The following is a 21,704-nucleotide window of genomic DNA, read 5'->3' on the forward strand; positions in this document are numbered from 1 at the left end:
TTTAAATAATGGTCCTCAGGGCAGGAGTCTGTATTCTCTCATTTAGCTTTGTGACTCTTCACGATCGGGAGGGAAGTAGCTGATACTGTGAATATTTGGTTCGTAATGTAAAGCTCAGTTTGGCCTCAGAAGTAGCAAAAACAAAAACAAAAACAAAAACAAAAACAAAAGACAAAAAACAAGCATGAAGTGTAGAAACTTACCTTCTTACAGATGCTCAAGCTTGAGTCAGCTACATAATTGCTCCCGAACCCCATTTTCCTCCCTATTAACAATGAAAGTTATAAAACTCATTTACCTGGAACAAGGTAGACTGTTCCATAAAGGTGAGACTTTCATTTCTTCCTTTTAGCTGAACTAGTGTCTACACTTGGCACTAAAGTGAAGTTTGAAAGTGTAGAAAGGGTGTCTTCCGTCTGAGGCAAGCCAGCCTTGATAGTGAGCAAGTGTTACGTAATGGGACCTGTTTTATTTTATACTATCTGGGTGTCCTGTTACTAATTTGAATAGCTAAATGTTTTTAGAGAGCAGATAACATTTTAATATCATTGTAGGCTATATTAAAGTACACGGAGTTAAATGAGGGTTTGAAAGCTGATGCCATCTACCAAAAATGTAATTGTTTGGGAAGCAGAATTGTCTGGTCAGATGAAGAAAAAAAAAAATCAGGATTTGTCACTGAGCTTTTGTTTAGTTGACATTGATTATCAACTTCTTTGTCATTGCATACAGCATTTTGATTAAAGAGTCTTATGTTATTCTTCTCCTTTTATTGCACAGACTGACTCAGTGATTCTTGCAATCTCTTTCAGTGGCCTTATAGATATCATGAAAAGAAGACTCTATGAGAATTGCCTCTTTTTTTAATTTCCTCTGTTGATTGGGTTAGAGTTGTGGCTTATGGTTTTCTGGTTTTGAGGGCTTATTGTTATTTTAAGGATTTTTATTTTTTTAAACAATAATAATACATTTGGGGAAAGAGTTTTCTGAAGCCAAAAAGTTGGTCACTTTTATGGAAAGATTAAGGAAATGCTTATGTAAATCCATTGCCTAGAATGTGCTTAGAGAAAAGTCCATTGATATTATTAATATCAATGTATTTTACATTTCCTTCTCTTGCTAAGTCTTCTAGGAATTTTCACATCAAGATTTCTCAGTGCTGTCTTTGGAGGATTCTTTCATCAACTTGGCACAGATAGAAATGTCATCTTGACCTTGTTTCTGAAGGATGTTTTAACCTTACTAATTAAGCAACCTCCACCACTATTCAGTGAAGCTCTCTTGAGAGTGAAGAGCCTTTGATTAGGGAAATTTTCTAATTGGATAGGACCTCTCATCATAAACCAGTCATAACATGTTGATTATAGTTTTACCATTAGGAATTCCGTTGCTTAACACAAATGGATTATAACAAGAATTTGATTAACCTCCGTCAATTTTAGCCTAGAGGTACTTGGAACCATTGATAAGATCCAGTCGCCTTAGCAATACAGAAGTCCAAGAAAAGAGGAAGGGCCTCTGATTCATGTAGGCAAAAATAAATATTGTATGGTAGAATTTGCGTTTTTATAGAATAGCAAACTTCCAAAGATTGTAAAGTCTAATGCTTCTTTTCTCTATGTCTCTCAACTTGTATTTAAAATTTTTGTTATGAGGGGCTCCTGGGTGGCTTAGTCGGTTGAGCATCTGACTTCCGCTTAGATCATGATCTCACCTTTCAGAGTTGGAGCCCCGCCTCGGGCTCTGTGCTGACAGATCTGTGCTGACAGCCTGCTTCAGATTCTGTGTCTCCCCCTCTCTCTGCCCCTCCCCCGCTCACGCTCTGTCTCTCAAAAATAAATAAACATTAAAAAAATTTTTAATTTTTGTTATGAAGATATTCAGAAATACACAAAATTGTGTGAAGAATTCCCATGTACCCATCATTCAGTCTCAATAAGTACCAGTATTTTGTCAATCTTGTGTCATCAATCACCTCTACTTTTCTGTTTGTTTTGGGGGGAAGGAGGTGTTTAAAGCAAATCCCAGATATATTATTTTACCCATAAACACTTCAGTATTTGCCTCTGTCAATCTATTTTATGTTAAAATCATTCTAAATGTTAAAACCTACATAGCGATTTACAGTTTTAAAGTGCCTTATCTCATGACGTTATCACAATCATTTGTTATATATTACTCTATTACTATTTAGCATATAAAAAAAACAAACCCAGAGGTTTTGATTGTTAATGACATTTTCAGGGGCTACTGAATAGTGACAGTGGGTTTTGAACTTGGGTCCCCTACAAATACTTAGCTAAGTTTTGCACTTGCAGTATATATGACCATATCAAATAAAAGGCTATTCTTTGAGTATTTGACTTCATCTGTTTTGTGCAGAGGCTCCCTTCTTTCAGTCTTGTGATACCTGAGAATGAACTAAAGGATGCTGAGGGTAGCCAGAGGAAAGTGGTCATTGGAGATGTGTATTAAGCATTTTTATTCTGATGTTTTGACATCTGGGGCCTTGCTGACGTTGGAGACACTGCTGTTCCCAGGGCTCCAGTTCCTAGAGAGAGTAAAGGACTCACTTGCAAGTATGGTTTTCATATGCAAGCCAACCAATCCAAAGCCCATATCCCCTAACCACCTTCTTTACCTAGCTGTTATACCCCAGGCCACTATCTATCTGTCCTAATCACCACAGGGCCAGGTACCAGACAACCAGCGACAGCCCCTGTGCCCTAAAGCCCATCAAAATTATTCAAACCAACTAATCCTAAACCTGCTTACCCTGCCTCACTCATTCCTTCCCATGGAAAGCACAATAAAGACTCTTGCCCATATTTTCCCTTCACTTCCCTCTGTTGCTTCCCCATGTGGCACACTGTTGTGTTGCATGCCCCTTCTCTTAGGAACTATTGATCTGTTGGTCTCACTATACTTGGATAATAATAAAACCTACATTTAAAAACAAGATGGTGGGGCACCTGGGTGGCTTGGTCAGTTGAGTGTCTGACTTCAGCTCCAGTCATGATCTCACAGTTTGTGGGTTCGAGCCTCGTGTCAGGCCCTGTGCTGACGGCTCAGAGCCTGGAGCCTGCTTCGGATTCTGTGTCTTCCTCTCTCTCTCTGACCCTCCCCCTGCTCATGCTCTGTCTCTCTCAAAAATGAATAAACATTAAAAAAATTAAAAAATAAAACAAGATGGTAAAAGCTGAGTAAAATCTCTTGAGACTAATATCAAGGCCTTTCTAAGGTGAGACAAGCTTAGTTGGAAGCTGGTTGAGGGTCCAGGGTCAGGTAATCAGGTTGGAGATCAAACTCTATAAAAGAAGAGCAATGGGGACAAAGGAAATGAGGTAAATAGCACGTGAACAACATCATAATTGAGTGGCAATAGGCAATCATTACCTTGCTGGCTTCCCGAGGTGGGTTGAATTCCAGGGGCAATTATAATTTTTCTTAGGTATGAATGTCATCTCAGATACATTCCCTGAGGACTAGGAAGCAGCATTCCCTTGCACTTGATGTTGATGCCTCCCCAGCATTTCTTCCCTCAGGCTACCATTCCTGTTGGTGCTGCATATCCCATGCAATCTTATAATAGTCAACAGAGAAGGACTGAAACTGAGGCTTTCAGTACCTGACTCTACCTCAAGTGTTTCCTCTTCTCTGAGACTCTAGTTCTCAAGCTAATGCTTGCATATCCAGCTCAGTGTCCACCTTAGGTAGAATCTCAGATCAGGCACCATAGACTTCTCTAAATCTAATATTCTCATTTTACAGATGAGGAAACCGAGCCTCAGAGAGGTAAAGGACTGGTCCTAAGAACACAGGCTGCAAAAAAGGCGGAGGTCTTTGACACTAAAGGACATATTCTCTTACTACACTGATAATTTTCAGTAAAATCTGACTTTTATTCAATATAGATCATGTTTCACAATAACAAGTTCTAGTGGACTACTATAGTTGGCCGTAGCACAATCAGTATAATAAATATTTATTTAGACAACTGGGAAATGACCTTTTTTTTTAAGTTTGTTATTGATAGAGAGAGAGTACACGCACATGTGGGCACGCACACACAAGCAAGCAGGGGAAGGATAGAGGGAGAGAGAGAATCCGAAGCAGCCTCCGAAATGAAAGTGGGGCTCAACCCCATAAACCGTGAGATCATGACCTGAACTGAAACCAAGAGTCGGAAACCCAACTGACTGAGCCACACAGGCACCCCAGGAAATTACTTTCTTGTGAAAAAATGTTCTAATAACAATTTATGTCATATTTCATTATAATTCTGTTATTGTAATATGCCAGATTTTTCTTTCTGACTGTTGCTTATGTATGCACAAATACTCACAAACATCCACTAACACACAACATAAACACCCCCACACCTGAAAACTCACTCTCCTTTTGCTCTCTTAAAGAAGTTCCTTGACTCAAATTAACCTGTCTAGATGGATGGGGCAATAAATTAACAGGCTATCTGTTAAAATACTTGACAATAACTCATTAATTATCATATGGATTGATTTTGAAATCATGCCCTAAAAGCAGGCTATCACTTAAGGTAGCTTATTATTTTGTACTGGTTCTGGGAAATAATTAAAGCTTCATTATGCACTAGTGAACTTACATATCCGAGATGTAAACATGGATCCAGGACCCATGTGCCTGTGCTAAGTACTAAAGTGACCTGGATAGGATGAAGAAAATTCCTGAGGCTGGCTCAGCCACAGATTGTTGGGCTCCACTCTCAGAGCTTCTGATACCATAGATCTGGGGAGGCCCCAGCCATCTGCATTTCTAACAAGGTTCTACTGGTTCAGGAAGCACATTTGGAGAGCTGCTACCAGGAGGAGCTGGTGGGAACTTCCTGATTCCTTCAGAGCTGACTCTTGAACTTGTAGCCTCATACCACAGAGACACCGTTAATCCTTCCCCATGCTTCTACTCTGAATGGAGATTCTCTAAGAGGAGGCTCCTAAAACACAGCAAGAAGTAACCCAGATCAGGCAAATATGTGTGAAAAATACACCACGGCACCAGCTACAAGAATAGGTACCTCAGGGACACCTGAGTGGCTCAGTCGGTCTGGCGTCCAACTTTTGATTTTGGCTCAGGTCATGATCCCACGGTTGTGGGATCAAGCCCTGTGTCAGGCTCTGTGCTGAGAGTGGAGCCTGCTTGGGATTCTCTCTCTCTTCCTCTGCCCCTCTCCTGCTCTTTCTCTCTCAATAAATAAATTAAAATAGTTAAAAAAAAAAAAAAAGGATACTTCGGATTTGCAAGCCTTATCAGTGCTTTAAAGCAGACAGGTTTTACAAGTCCTGTAATTAGTTTGAGGTGAGGGATGGTTCCATCTTCCCGTGTAATATCAATTTGTAAGAAATGTGAAAATATTTTTGATAAACCTGCACTGCCAGTGAGCACAGCTACCCTGTAATTCAGGTGCCGCTAATATAAGCTAAGGTTGTTCTTCCTCTTAGAAGCTGCCTTTAATCGTATATACTATTGCTGAATTTAGTGTACTGATATTGAAGATGCGCATTATTTGTGGATTCCATATTTGTGAACTTGCCTACTTACTAAAATTTATCTGTAACCCCCAAATCAACACTCAAGGAGCTTTCCTGGCCATTTGTGGACATGCATAGAGCGGTAACAAATTTGAGTTGCCCAAAGTGCGTATTCTCAGCTGAGATCCAACAGGGCGAGGCTCTGTCTTCTTGTTTCAGTTCTCATAGTGTATTTTTTATGCAGTCTATTGAATGCTGTGTTTTTCACATTTTTGTGCTTTTTTGTTGGTGATTTTGCTGCTTAAAATGGCCCCCAAGCATTGTACTGAAGTGCTGTGTAGTATTCCTAAGGGCAAGAAGGTTGTAAAGTGTCTACATGTGTCAGCTTAATTTATTTAGGTAGGAGTTACAGTGTTGGCCATGTTCAATGCTAATGAATCAATAATATATATTAAAATAAGTGTCTTTAAGCAAGAACACACATAAAACAAGGTTATGTATTGATCAGTTGACAAAAATGTTAAGACCAAAGGCTTGTGGGAACCTAACCTTGTATTTCCCTTAGAAACAATGGTTACGTATTCACTCATCCAGTATTTGCAGCAGCTTTATAGAACATAGCTATCAGGAATAAGGAGAATCAAGACTTGTCTTTGCTGAGAATACCACACTTAGTGAATTTTATTCATCTGTTGATGAAATTTACCAACTCATTTCATGTTATCAGCACTATATGTTTATGCCTCAAGTATGACATTAAAATACAGGCCTTCCTTCCACCATGAAAAAGTAAAAATGTCACTCAGGTGACTTTAGGGATCTTCTCATGTGCAGTGGATCAGGAAGCACCATATATTTTGCTAATTTTTTTTTCCTTCCTTAGTCTCCACAAAATAGAAGTATTTGGCTGCCTTGCTCTCACTGCCAAGAGTGTAGGTTCCCTGGCCGTGCAATGTCCACACCTGCGGACCCTGAACATCGGGAGAGTCACCAAGGTTTCTGAGGCCTGCCTGGTCAGGATCCTGGAGAACTTACGAGAAGTAACTGCACTTAATGTCGCTGGCCTCAAAATGGTGAGACTTCTTGGTCTGCAGACTTTTAACGAGGTCTCCACATTCCTACATTTCCAGAACCCAAAACTAATAATGTTTTTGTGGCTTTCCAGCCTCATCATGAAGTAATGTGCATTTACAGAAGGCAAAGAATCCCATAGTACCTGGATAGAAAGGGTTTGGACATTGGATTATTTTTTCCACTCAAAATACTTTAAACTAGAGGAGCAAATACGATCTCCCTAAGGAAACAATGCTATATAGTTATGGATCAGGTGATAGATTTAAAAGTCGACCCATTAACTGGATCTTTTACCACTTTTGCAACTGAACTAATATTTACCGTAATTCAATAAAACTATTGAACAAATAAGAGATAATGATAATAGCTATCATTTATTGAGCCCCTCCCATATTCCAGGAACTGTACAAGGCACTTGTTACACGTATTATTTCATTTGCATCCCATCCTCCCTGTGGGAGAAGCAACATTATCCCCAATTATCAGATGGAGTCATTGAAGTTCTGAGGGTTGAAAGAGATATGGTTCAGGTCACAAAGCTAGTAAGCCTGGACCCAGGTGTGCTGTCCCCCCCAACCCCCACCCCATATCCACCGGTTTCTACCCGTATGTGGAAGGACAAGGCAGGCTGACTTTTCCCTCCACACCAGATGAGCCAAAAGGTGACATGACCATAGGGCAGGCTGATCTTCACAAACTGAATATGAACTGCAATTCTGTGAACTTTGAGTGGATGGTACTTCTGGCTCAGAACATCCTCGTGTTTTTTGGTACTGGTTGACTGGAAGCCAGTGAAAGGGTCAGCTGCTGTAAGCAGTTGAATTAAAAATTTTTTTTGTGCTCAGTTTTCTCTTTTATAGTCTCATCTTGAGCTCTGAAGTGTTCTTGCCTTGAACACCACTCTGAATGAAGTAATGAGAGAAGAACAATACTGCATTTCTTTTTCTTTTAATCAAAATGTCATGTCCTTGAAAAGCATTCTCCACTGAAAAGTCGACAGTCTGCTCTTAGCTTGCTTGATGATGTATTTAGATATGTTTGGGAAAGTCTTTTCACAAACTCAAAATTCTTCGTCTCTTTTTACTCAAAACAGCAAACTCGCACAGTAACAATAGCTTAATCTTACTTCATGTTTTTTTTTTTTTCCAACATTTTTATTTATTTTTGGGACAGAGAAAGACAGAGCATGAACGGGGGAGGGGCAGAGAGAGAGGGAGACACAGAATCAGAAACAGGCTCCAGGCTCCGAGCCATCAGCCCAGAGCCCGACGCGGGGCTCGAACTCACAGACCGCGAGATCGTGACCTGGCTGAAGTCGGACGCTTAACCGACTGCGCCACCCAGGCGCCCCAACTTCATGTTTGGCATTCGCTTCTAACATATGAAGAGCTCCCAAATTAGCATTATGTATGCCATGTTGGATTACTTGATATCCTGAATGAGATAGGCAGAGCCCATTACTTAAATTGTGAGCCTAGTTTAAGAAATGCTGTATCACTATAGTATTTGAGGCTCCTTAGTTAATCTAAGTACAATATGGGACAAAGCACCTCTATGACATTCTGATTTATATAACCAAATGGGAATTCTATAGATTCTGGCACTAAAACAGCCATATGAGATCACAGATTTGGAGCCGAGCCCCAAAAGGTCTTGGGGCCCTGAGTGTTGATCACGAACAAGGCACAGTTGCTATAATACAGTCAGTGCTACGTAAATTTGTGTTAACTTAATGATTGGGCTGAGACCAGGCTGTGAAGGCTATATCACAGTAAATTATGTGTTGATTGAAATATTGTGAGTCAGGTCTCATTTTGAATGCATAGGGAAGGCTTGTTCTATTTAAGAACTTTGTCTGGAATTATTTTTAAATGAATAGGTACTGCCTAATTTGCCTACTGTTTAAGTTTGACTTTCTCTTACTTAAGGTTTTCTTAAAGTGTGGGTCACCTGAGTGTATGAGAAAATCACTTAGCACAGCATGATATCCTGGACAGGATCTCTCTTGTGATTTTCCATCTTCTTATGTCCCAGAAAGTCAAAGACCCTTTATGATCTCTAAATGCCAAGCTTTTCAGCAAGGACTTGAGAGTCACCATGGAAGAAGGACAGGTCTCTTTGCTCTTGAAACCATAGGCTTTGTGGTCCAGACAGAGCTCAAGGTTTGAAAAGTGGGCTCGGACTCACTCACGTAAGAGAGCATAAATGTAAATGTGCACTTAAACCAGACTATATGGGGTAAAGGCAATAATTCTTATAGCATAATTATAAAACATAAAAAATAAATGGATGGATGACAGAACATGGATAGATATAAATCTATGTAAGACATAGAGATGGACAGATAAAGATGTAAGGGTGGATGAGGGCTTGAGGAGTTGATTTCCCCTTCTCTATAGGTGCCTACACCTATATGTATATAAAGGGACAGGGCTTCTAAGATCCTGTCCTATTATAAATTATGAGAAGGAAAATCTGAGTCTGTTGTTCATTCAGTGCCTAGCACCATCCTAGTTGCAATTAGGTGATTATTAGTTACTTATTACGATAATAATTTTAGGTAGATGAATAAAATCTTTCTACTAAGACAGTGCTCAGTAGCTATTAACATTATGGTGAAAAAACATAGTGAACAGTGATTAAAATAAGCAGAAAAATCAGAAAACAATGCAGTTAATCACAAGTTAGATCTGATTTTCTTGTCTGGTGCATTCTGATCCTTCATAACACCTCAGTTTCTTAGTGTTTCGTAACTCATTTTATTCTAATAATAACCTAAAACAGAACCTACTAAGCCTAAATTTGACATTCATTTTAGAATCTTACAACTAATTCCATTTTATATCATTAATTTATCAAGGTCTCTCTTAGTTACCAATTATATTAATAATGAGCCTCAGTGCTTGCATCAGATGACTGACTCTTACTAGTTTAGTTCTTCACTGAAAGTACCTTGGAAAAATACTGGCTTTGGGGCCGTCAGTTCTAGATTTGACTGTATGCTTTCCATTTACTCAGGGGCAGCCTCAGCAATTTAACTCCCAGGCGCACAATTTCCTTCTTGTAAAGTGGGGGTATTGATGTCTATTTTGTAGGACCATTGCAAGGATTAGAGCTGGTGTATATGAAGTGACTAGCTCAAGATTTGATACACCTTAAGCACTCCTCAAAAGAGAATTACTAATATGATGATGATGATAATAATGATAATGCATCTGGGGAAAATGCACATTTTTATCGTTAACACACACAATTCCTCGTCCTGTCTTTTCTGTGCAGAGAGCCCTGTGCTTGAAAATAATTCTGGTTTGTTTCCTCCTGTAGCTGAGGGATCGGATTGTCCATTGCATTGTGACACAGTGTCCTAAACTGGACAGTTTGGCCCTCAGCTCTTGCTCTCAGGTAACAGATGTGAGCTTGGTGGAAATCAGCACCTATCTGCGAACCCTCAGGTAATCTCCCCTCTGTAAGCATCATAACCAGACTCCAGCAAAGTGGTCCCATTGTTCTTTAGAAATCTGACTTTGATCTGTGTATTTTTCTTTTTTTTTTTTTTAACGTTTTTATTTATTTTGGGGACAGAGAGAGACAGAGCATGAACGGAGGAGGGGCAGAGAGAGAGGGAGACACAGAATCGGAAACAGCCTCCAGGCTCTGAGCCATCAGCCCAGAGCCTGACGCGGGGCTCGAACTCCGGGACCGCGAGATCGTGACCTGGCTGAAGTCGGACGCTCAACCGACTGCGCCACCCAGGCGCCCCTGTGTATTTTTCTTTTTTAAAAAAATCACTGAAATAACCCATACATTCTTGTGGATGGATGAATTAGAAGCCAGGGTTCTGCCTGATACATTTTTGTGTCTTGGTAGAACAGCCAACATTATTCTGTGAAGTGACCTGACCCATCAACACTGACTGGAATAGGATGAAACAGAAAGGAACAGATGCACGGTTTGGGGATGTGTGAGATTTTGTCTGACCAAAGATTTTTTTGAAGGGCAAATTCAGGATAATATTTCAGCACAGCGACCATTCTATATTCCTAATGGGCCTGCCTTACAATACCAGTAAATGGCTTTAACGTCTTTATCCTTCCCCATCAAATGTAAGCAAGAGTGGGGATGGTAAGAAGAGGTAAGGGGAAGGCAGAGCAGGCATAGAGAAAATGCCCTCCATGACAGAAGCCCACTGACCCACAAGTATTCACCAGAAAAAGGCATGGCCTGAGAGGTGATGTTCTAAAGGGTCTGAGCCACAGGACCATTTACTTAATGTGCTCCTTACCATTTTCTCTACTTTCTTTGAACTCAGAATTACAGAGCTGTGAAATACATGGAGGATAACTTCATGTCTTTAATACTCTGGCATTGTTGGCCTCTGTTCCAGTTTGCTGTATAACAAACCACCCTGGAATTGAGTCACGTAAAATGACCCTTTTATCAGATTCACAGATTCTGTGGTTTGTGAATTTGGACAGTGCATAGGAATGACAGCTCATCTCTGTTCTACAGTGTCTGGGGCCTCAGCTGGGAAGACTGAAAGGGTCTAGAATCATCTGGAGGCTCTCTTACTCACATGTTTGGCATCTGGACAGGGATGACTTGAGCTCTGTACTCAGCTGATGGTGTCAACTGAAGAACTTACACGTGGCCTTCCCTATGGTGTGGGCTTCCCCATAGAGTGGCAGCCACAGGACAATGAAACGTCCTCCACAGCAGCTCAGGGCTCTAGCATGAGTGTCCCGGGAAATGAGGAGGAAGCTGCATCACTTTGTATGAACTAGCCTTGGAATTCATATCGTATCATTTCCTCTGTACTCTATTGACTGAAGCAGTTAACAGGTGTGCCCCGTTCTATAGGAGAGGGCACGTAGATCTCGTCTCTCAGTGGACAAATGTCAAAAAAACTTTTATGGCTATTAAAAAAATGGCCACTGCCCATTCTATAGTTGAGGAACCTAAAGAAATACCAATACCTTGTCATATAACTTCTAAATTAATTATATATAGACTTAGAATTTTTGGACTGAAGAAAACCTTAAAGATCCCCTAATCCAAACACTTGTTTATGTAACAAGGGTATCATCAAGGTCCAGAGAGGTGCTGTGACTTGTCCAAGTTCACACAGCTGGGCACTGGTAGGGCTGAGATCAGATCCCAGGGGATCTGACCAACAAGTGCTCTATCAGACTGAATGAGTATTAGCAACTGAGCAACATTCACTACAAACAACTCTCTCTGACAGAAGAGAACTTTGGAATGACAAATGACACCAGCAGCAGCATCAAAGGTTTCACAAAATAGTGACTGCCACCACTAGTGAAAACATGGGGGACAGAGTAACAGTTGGGAAATCCATCAATATGCCACCTCTTTAACAATATTGCCTTCCAGGGGTGCCTAGGTGGCTCAGTTGATTAAGCATTCAACTTTGGCTCGGGTCATGATCCTGTGGTTCGTGAGTTTGAGCCCCACTTTGGGCTCTGTGCTGGCAGCTCAGAGCCTGCTTCAGATCCTTTATCTCCCTCTCTCTGCCTCTCCCGGCTCACACACACTGCCTCTCTCAAAAATAAATAAACATTAAAAAAATAATAATATTGCCTTCTATCTGATGGGCACTTTCACAGACACATATATTTAACCACCATAATAACTCTAAATGATAAAGTTATTCCCATTTTTCCCCCAAGGGGAACTGGGGCTCAAAGGAATTGAGTAACTTGTCCACATTTGCCTAATCAGTAAATGGCAATGTAGGCCTCCACACCAAGTCATCTGGCTGTACATCTGTGCTATATTTTCCCCATAAGGAGAACTGTTTTAATCTTTAATATGCAACATAAATAGATAGGGGTACCCTAATTTGATGGAAGTTTGCCTTGTAAGGACAAACGAATGCATCAGAGGACAAGGGCATGAAACCAGCATTTTTTACTCCAGCACCTGAATCTGTCTAGTGGGTTTTCCATTTCTTAAGAATGTCTGCTTTCCTTTAGAAGAAGGAAAAGGGGAGTAAAGGCAAGCAATGCCATTCCTGCTGCCATAAATGCACCCCTTGTTATAGGCTCCTACTGATGGCTTCCAGGCAAGCCCGGCAGAGGCGTTCAGAATTGTTTATTTGCTTCCTTGGAGAAGCAAGACAGGTACCGTATGGTGATTTCTGGAAAGACTCTAGAAAAGAAGACCTTGGGGGTGATTTTTGTCTCATAGGCTTGAAGAGTTATAAACTGACTCTCCAAGGTGACTTAGAGATTAAATTAAGAGATTAATAACATAGAATACAAATAATGTAAATAATAAGTTAAAATATAGTTGTTATTATATCTGTGTAGACATTTCTATTACAAGCCCTTCTCTATTATGAAAGCTGAAGCTGTTTTTGCTCTTGCAAAAAATTCGACAATGATTTCTCAAATAGTTTTTCATTTAGAAAACTATTCTTTTTCTTGATTTTGATACTTAAAAACACTTAAATGAAAGCAGCAAAGACATCTGATCCTTATTTGAACTCTGGTCCTGGAAACTGTTTATATTATCTTTAATGCCTCTTAAAATAACTCTCATGATCAGAACAGTCTATGAAATTCTAGGTAAGACTTAACTTGTTTAGATACTTAGAGCTCATGGTACTTAACCGAGTAGATATGGGGGGCATAGTAGACAGAGTTCTATATCTAGGAAAGTAAGACTTGGGTAAAGAACAATGTGATTTAAATTGCTTTGTTATGTGTTTTCTTTATAAAACAACAAATTCCATTGAAGTGTCTTCTCTCAGCTACATAAATACGAAGCTAATATTTCTCCATATAGAAACACCAACTCTTAACCTGCTAGTTAGGAGAGGGGAAACTGAGGGTGCCAATTTATGAAAAGCCCCTACTAAATCCTTTTTATTTAAACTCTACAGGTATCTTGATGTGAGTGGATGCCGGCAGATAACCAATGCAGGAATCCATGCATTGGCAAGAGGCTGCCACCAGCTCAAATATCTAGACCTGAGCTCTACAGGAATAAGCAAAAGAGGGTAAGGAATTTTGCAGATTCTTTTTTTATCCCGTTGCTTTAAGAAAATGAATCATGAATTAATTGTCCATTTCAGTTCATCATTTTAAGGGTACCTGTGAGTCTACAATGTAGACTATGATATGCTAGGCCAAAAGGAATCTCTATAGATTCTTGTAAGAGAAAATCCATGATAAATGAAAATATGAATAGAAGAGATTTATCCAATCAACTGACAGAAGAGTTGTTTCCCAAGAGGGATATATACAAACGATATGTATAGTCTGGTATGAACTACTTCACAAACTTTGAATTAAAAATATGGTCGTAATTATTTACATTTCTTTTTAAACATTTTAAAGTTTATTTATTTTGAGAGAGAGATAGAGAGCACGAGCGTGTGAGTGGGATAGGGGCAGAGAGAGAAGGAGAGAGAACCCTAAGCAGGTTCCACACTCAGCTCAGAGCCCCAAGCGGGGCTTGATCTCACAACTGTGAGATCACGACCTGAGCCAAAACCAACTGTAGGTCGCTTAACCAACTGAGCCACCCAGGTGCCCCCATTCTAATTAATTTCTTGTTTAAGCAATCCCTGCCTCATTGATAAGAAATATATTTTCTTCTTCTTTGGTTGGCCTCCTCACTAATTATCCTGGAACCCTGAAGGCTTATATAATCAAAAGAGGAGGGAGTTTATCCAGCTTCATGCAGGTGAAGAGACCGGAAGCCAATGAGCCCACTATGGCCATTGCCTCCTGCTGCCACAAGGGATGATGCTGAAGATGGTTCAGTGGATTCCAGTGTCCTCTACTGCAGTGATGCTTATGATTCCAGATCTCCACTGCTGAGGCCAACTGAGTAATCTTTGAGGGAGAATGATCTCAATACCTCAATTCTAAGCAGTGTGCCCCAAGACTGAGATCTCAATATTTTCCTGTTGGTGTTTAGTTCCTTCAATTCCTTTGCACAGCTACCTCCCAGGGAATTATTTTACTGATTACAACTGGTCCTGACACCCGTCAACTCATAGTTCCTGAATTGCCACCTTTCTTTTCTCCCCAGTCAGCATTTCCTCTTAAACTCTTGAATCATAACTACCCTTCCCCAGAATACTGGAACTCACAGACCAGTCTTCCAATGGAGGCTATATTCCAAGGGTCCCAACATTTACCAACCTGAGGGAGAGTCTCACTTATGCCATGGTGTGGGGTTACCTTCACTAATGTTGAATAAAGTCAATGTACAACATATGTAATATATGTAATATATTATGTATCTATCTATCTACACACACGCACACATGCACATATATAAATGGTATATTCAGAACCACTGCTCCCTTATGACACTCTGGCCTTATAGTATAGCTTAGCATAGGCTAACCTACTGCTAACTTAGGGTGTGCATAGTTTGCTTGGGCTACCATAACAAAATACCATAGATTGGGTGGCTTGAACAACCTAATTTTATTTTTCACAGTCTTAGAGGCTGGAAAGTTCAAGATCAGTGTAGCAGAATTGGGTTCTGCTGAGAACTCTCTCTTCCTGGCTTGCAGATGCCTGCCTGTGTGCTGTATTCTCATATGATGAGGTGGGGGGAGAGCAAGCAAGCTCTCTGGAGTCTCTTCTTATAAGAGCACTAATCCTATCATGAAGGCCTCATCCTCATGACCTAATCTGAACCTATTTACCTCCCAAAGTCCCGTTCTCTAAATACCATCTCATTGGGAGTAGTGATTCAATATATGAATTGGGTGGGCGGTTATGATTCAGTCCATAGTAGGGTGCCTTTTTTTCATTTTTGTCTTCAATGTTTCTCTCTGTAATTTTGCTTCTACTGCAATGCCTGCCCCTTATTGGTCAGATATATCTACTGTTTCTTACTGCATTTCTGGGCCGCAAACAAGTCAAGGGATGTAACAAAATACCTGTGTTAGTGACACTTAATATTCGATCACAGTTAATATTAGATAGATCATATTCTACCATTGTAGTAGCCAGCTCCCAAGGTAGCCCCCAATGATTCCCAGCTCCTGGAATTCATGCCCTAAGTAGTCCCTTCCAACACTGTATTAGCATTGGTCTGCGAGATCAACAGAACACAGCAGAGGTGATAGCATCTCACATCTGAGAATAGGTGATAAAAGACTGAGACTTCTATCTGGGGCAGCTTTCTCTCTGTTTTTCTGTCTCTTTCCCTCTCTTGTTATTTCTTGTGCGGAAAGCCAGCTGTCATATCATAAGGACACTCAGGCAATCTAGGGAGAAGTCCACATGGTGAAGAACTAAATTCTCTGGTCAATAGCCAGAAGGGAACAACAGCAATGTGCCAACAACCAATGTGAATGAGCTTGGAAGCAAATGTTCCCTCAGCCAAGCCTTTAGATGAGACTATAGCCCTCCCAACAGCTTGACTACAATCTCATGAGGCACCTTAAGCCAGAACCACTCAGCTAAGCTGCACTTGGATTCCTGGCCCAGAGAAACAGAGATAATACATGGTTAAGCTTCTAAGTTTGGGAGTAATTTATGATGCATCATACAACTAACACACATGGCAAGTGTTCAGGGCTGGTATTATTATTTCCACTTACTAAGTAGGACACTGGCGACCTCTGGACAGTTGCTGCCCAAGCCCACACATCACGTCTGGTCACTTTTGTGGATGTATATTTTAACAAAGATGTTCTTGAGCTCTGAATGGTCATCTTGTAAAAATATGATTTTAAGAGATGGATTCTACTTCGTTACATCCCTCATAACACCTAGTACATTTAGTATGCCACAAGGTCATTAGTGGGTAAGCTCTACCCACCTGGTTGCTTAAAGCATCTTGTTTGCCAAAGATACCTGAAAATATTTTAAAAAATAAAAATGTTGAAATAAACATAGAGGGGGTATTGGTTTGGAATGTATGCAATGTGAAGGGTCACATGCACACCAATAATTACTGTTGGAAGTTCTGCAACATTTTAAATGATGCTTAAATTATTTAATATCATGAAAACTGACATTTTATATCTATAAAATAATAACAGTTCAGAATAAGCAAACTTATAGAGAATCAACTTCCTAATGATTATAAGAAGTCAATGGATTCTCCAGCTTCTAGATATGACTACTATTACTATTCTCAGTTTGTAGTGAAGCAGGAGGGCATAGTGATAGCTGTGCCTTTACTGGAAGCAATTTTACTTTCCTGGTAAAATCAAATAATGTTCTTGTACCTATTTGCCATTACTGGTACATATCTTTAAAATTTGTCAAGTAAAAGATTGCTTTGTGGTTAAGTCTTCATTCCCTAGAATCACAAAGCTGAATATTCCTGGAATAGATGCAACAATGCAGTTCCTGTCATTTAGTTTAATGGATCATTTTAAATATATAATAAATTCAAAATAATTAGGTGAGCTGTTTGCAGTGAGGGATAGCAAACAGTATCCAAGACAAGTATCTCCTCCAAGGTACTTCTCACCTAATTTTGAGAAAAAATAAATGGCATACACATCCTTTGAAGAAGAGATTTCTGTAGCCTTAAGAGTGGGGTGACTTCTGGAAAATAATACTTCAGATAATCCTTGAAGCATTGGGAGGATTTAGGTGGGCAGAAGGGAGGAAAAGGAAGTCCAGGAGAGAACAAGTTCTTCCATATTGTGATTTTTTTAAAAAACAGGTTATATTTGCCAAAAGCTTCCCTACAAATCAGATACCACAATCCAGCAATGTGCTTAGGGCAGGTGTTGTTAATAGTTCCACTTGCTGAATAAGACATAGTAAGCCAGAAAGAACTTAAGAAGAACTTTGCAAGTTTGTTAATATAAGAGGGGACTTGAAAAATTGTAGCCAGCTGCCTGTTGTTGTTTTTTTTTAATGACCTGCAAGCTAAAAATGTTTTTTTTACAACTTTAAATAGTTATATTTTAAATGCTTATATAAAAAGCCTATATGATATCTTTGATTTTACTTGTTAGCCTGTGATTAACTACAAATTAAAACCTGCAAAACCTCAAATATTTACTATCTGCCCCTTAAGAGAAAGTATTCTAACCACTGTCTTAGGATCTTCAAAATAAAACATTTTTAGTTTATCATAGTAAAATCAAGATATGTCACTATTACAATACACTTAAATATGAATCATCTCATAAATACAGTCTTGTGTCTGTTGCATTTCCATGTAAAGTTATGCCATCTTCTAATTAACCATCATCTTTCCAAAAACCCTATTCTGATGTTTGCTTGATATCCCCTTACATAAATGTGATATAATTAATTTAAATATTATCTTATTATTGGGCATATAGATTGCTTCTAATTTTACTTATGAAAAATAACACAGTAAAAAATATCGTTATACCCAAATATTTGCATCTTTGATTATTTCATTGGTATAAGCCCTAAAAATAGAATTGCTAGTTCAAAAAGTTATGAAATTAACATTTTTAAGGCTTTCTAGTGAATATTCTGAATTGCTCTCCAAAACACTGTACAGTATATTCTTCCAATAGCAGCATATAGAAGTGCCTGTTTTGCAGCACCACTGGAAACCTCAGTGCTCCGTCACATACATAGCCAAATTATGGAGGGCGTATATTATTTTGATTTGTTTTGCTGCTGATTCTCGACATTAAGTTTTTATTAATATTCATAATGGCATTTTGCATTTCTTGATGTATTTTTTATTTTTGTGTGTGTGTATGTGTGGGGTTTTTTTTTGCCCCTCTTTACTATTGAAACATATATCTTGCTTCATAGATATATAATAAATCTTTATAGATATTATGGTATTAATGCTTGGTTTTTAAAAAATTTTGTGGGAATTTGTCCAAGTATACCATTTTATGAAAAGCTTTCCAGTTGATTCTCTTAGGTTTTCCTGATATATTGCATACATTTTAAAGTAGAATACATGAATATGTACAAAATATACATACTTTACAATATGTTACAATAATAAACACATACAGTTCTATTTTTCTAGAGCTAAACTGCTTGAGTTATTTATTATTAATTTTTAAAAATTTTTTAAAAATGTTTATTTATTTTTGAGAGAGAGAAACACAGAGCATAAGCAGGAGAGGGTCAGAGAGAGAGGGAGACACAGAATCCAAAGCAGGCTCCAGGCTCTGAGCTGTCAACACAGAGCCTGATGCAGGGCTTGAACCCACAAACTGCGAGATCATGACCCAAGCTGAAGTTGGATGCTCAACTGATTGAGCCACCTCAGGCACTCTTATTATTAAATTTTTTATTGAGATATCATTGATAAATAACAGTATATTAGTTTCAGGCATACAGCATAATGATTCAATATTTGTATATATTGCAAAATTATCTCCACAATAAGTCTGGTCAAAATTTGTTTTTTAAATTTTATTTTTATTTTTACTTTATTTTTATTTTTAGCGTATATTTATTTTTGAGAGAGAGACAGAGAGAGAGAGAGAGAGAGAGAGAATGTGAGTGAGGGAGGAGCAGAGAGAGAGGAGACACAGAATCTGAAGCAGCCTCCAGGCTCTGAGCTATCAGCACAGCCCATGTGGGGCTTGAACTCATGAATCGTGAGACCATGACCTGAGCCGAAGTCGGACACTTAACCGACTAAGCCACCCAGGTGCCCCCAACATCTGTTAAACTTGAAAATCTCTGATTAAAGATAATATATGAAACGATCATGTATCAATCTGGGAAAGTCACACAAAGCCCTTTTTATGGAACTCACTTGTTCTAAGGTGGTGTTTTAGGGTGTGGCTCATTGATGTTCTGGAAGAAATCTGGAAACCTGCATACACACACACACACACACACACACACACACACATATATATATATATAAATGGGTCTGAATGGAAAAAATAGGGTCATATGGAATAGACAGAATTCAAACTACCCAGGAATTTTTCATTCATTTACTACAGATGTATTATCTGTAGTACATACAGATATATGTCTGTTTACTTGCAGATCACTGGGTCCACACACTTCCATTAAATTTACAGAACTTCTAAGTGATTTAGTCAGGCAGAGAAAGACAAATACCATATAATTTCACTCATACATGGAATTTAAGAAACAAAATAGATGAACGTAGGGGAAGGGGGAGAAAAAGAGAGAGGGAAGCAAACCATAAGAGACTCTTTTAAAAAAAATTTTTTTTAAGGTTTATTTATTTTTGAGACAGAGACAGAGCATGAATGGGGGAGGGTCAGAGAGAGAGGGGATACAGAATCTGAAGCAGGATCCAGGTTCTGAGCTGTCAGCACAGAGCCCGACGCAAGGCTCGAACTCACAGACCGTGAGATCATGACCTGAGCCGAAGTCAGATGCTCAACTGACTGAGCCACCCAGGCGCCCCCAAGAGACTCTTAATAGTAAGAACAAACTGAGGGTTGATGGAGGGAGGTGGGCGGGGGGGGGGGGGATGGCCTAGATGGGTGATGGATACTAAGGAAGGCACTTGTTGTGATGAGCACTGGGTGTTGTATGTAAGTGAGGAATCACTGAATTCTACTCCTGAAACCAATTCTACTCCTGCACTGTAGGTTAACTAAAATTTAAATAAGCACTTAAAAAAAGAAAAGATTTACAGCACTGACATGCTTCCTCTCCTCTTTGCAACTTCATGAATATTATCCCTCTTTCTAATTACACTTCTATCCATGATCTACTTCATACTTTGCAGCAGTTGGTTGACAGAGGACACTTGTCAGAGTCCTACAGATTTTTCTATGAGAAAAATCAGTCAAAGCAAATAGAAAGGAAGACATCATGAATTTACTTCATTATAGCCTTGAAGCCTACTTTTCCTTTAGGCCCCATTTGTTATTTATGATTAAGCCAAGTTACAGATGGAAATTGCCTCTCTCTCTCTGCCTTTCTTTCATTTGTCTTTCACCCAGAAATACCTGGATAAAGACTGGGCTCATCATCCCATTGATCAGCTTACTGTACGTGTTTGAATTTCACTTACAAATGTCTGACTGAGACATAATGAAGAAAAAAGTGAATATATGGTATGGTGGAGCTAATGATAAGCCACTGTCACACTTCTACTGATTTTTGTTTATGAGACAAAAGTAGCTCCTTTGTGATGTGGGACTAACAAAAGGGTGATTCAGCTAGAACCATCGTCTCTCCTGTCTTACCTCTGGTGGTGGGCCTACATGAATGATAGACAGCTCTGGTCAATGCCCTAATTAGGAGACTATCTTCATTTTAGAAGGATACTATGTCTCTAATTACACTAATATGCAACAGAGGCTTCAGAGTGAGTTTCATAAGGATGAAACTTACTAACAGGCAGAATTGAAGACATTTTTTTCATTCTAGCGTGTCTCCAAAGGCCAAGATCGTACTAATTAAAGTACAGAGGAGAGAATGACCCCAGACTTAAGAGCTTATTTTGCTTATTTTCAATATCTTACTGACATGGAGATTGTAGGCTGTGTGTGTGTGTGTGTGTGTGTGTGTGTGTGTGTGTGTTTCTTGGTAACTATGGCAACATCCCCATTTTTGTTGGCTCTCCTGGCACTCTTACAGGATTATCTGTTTCATGCCTCCTCAGTATGTTCCTTTTATATTTTACTTCCACATCTTAAATAAACTATTCAATTAATTCAAATGTGAATTCAAAACCAGTTACATTGCATTCTTTGTTGCACCCAAGCCAGTACTTCAGTAGCTTAATTTATAGAGCAGTGACCAAGTAAGTAAATATATGACAGGCACCTAGACACTCTGTGTCTCATTGTTTTACTGCAACTCTTAGAGCATGGGTACCTCTACAGTAGAGCCTATTTTAGCAGGATTTATTCAATTATAAGAGAAAAGAATGATCTACTCTAAAAGCGATGGGTACTTCCAATGGTGGTTGAAGAATTTGAGAAAGAAACATTTCCAGCAATATAAAACCTGTCCATACATTGCCTTCCTCACATAAGTGAATTTGTTTTCTTAGAAGAAGATGTGGGACACCATTCTTGTGCTCATGAAAACACTCAACAGAAACCTGTGTCTGTATCCTGGGGTGCAATCATGGAGGTTTTATATTATCCTCAAGGTTTGGGCCAGAAACGATCAGGAACAATTATCAAACAGAGTCTTTCCCACTCATTCACAAATAGAC

General features: G+C 39.3%; 1 long non-coding RNA gene across 2 annotated transcripts in view; it reads right to left on the reverse strand.

Moving 5' to 3' along the window:
* Nucleotides 1–21,704, reverse strand: part of LOC125151003 (uncharacterized) — a 50,806-nt gene that overhangs the window by 13,888 nt on the left and 15,214 nt on the right. Inside the window, exon 4 of one of the 2 annotated variants that reach the window (XR_007146571.1) lies at nucleotides 3,211–3,308. The exons of the other annotated variant lie outside the window; for it this stretch is intronic. This is a non-coding gene — a long non-coding RNA (uncharacterized LOC125151003). Of the gene's footprint in view, nucleotides 1–3,210; nucleotides 3,309–21,704 lie in introns of those variants that run through there. 2 annotated transcript variants of the gene reach the window in all.

This window comes from Prionailurus viverrinus, chromosome D4, assembly GCF_022837055.1.
Source record: "Prionailurus viverrinus isolate Anna chromosome D4, UM_Priviv_1.0, whole genome shotgun sequence".
Classification (NCBI taxonomy): Eukaryota; Metazoa; Chordata; class Mammalia; order Carnivora; family Felidae; genus Prionailurus; species Prionailurus viverrinus.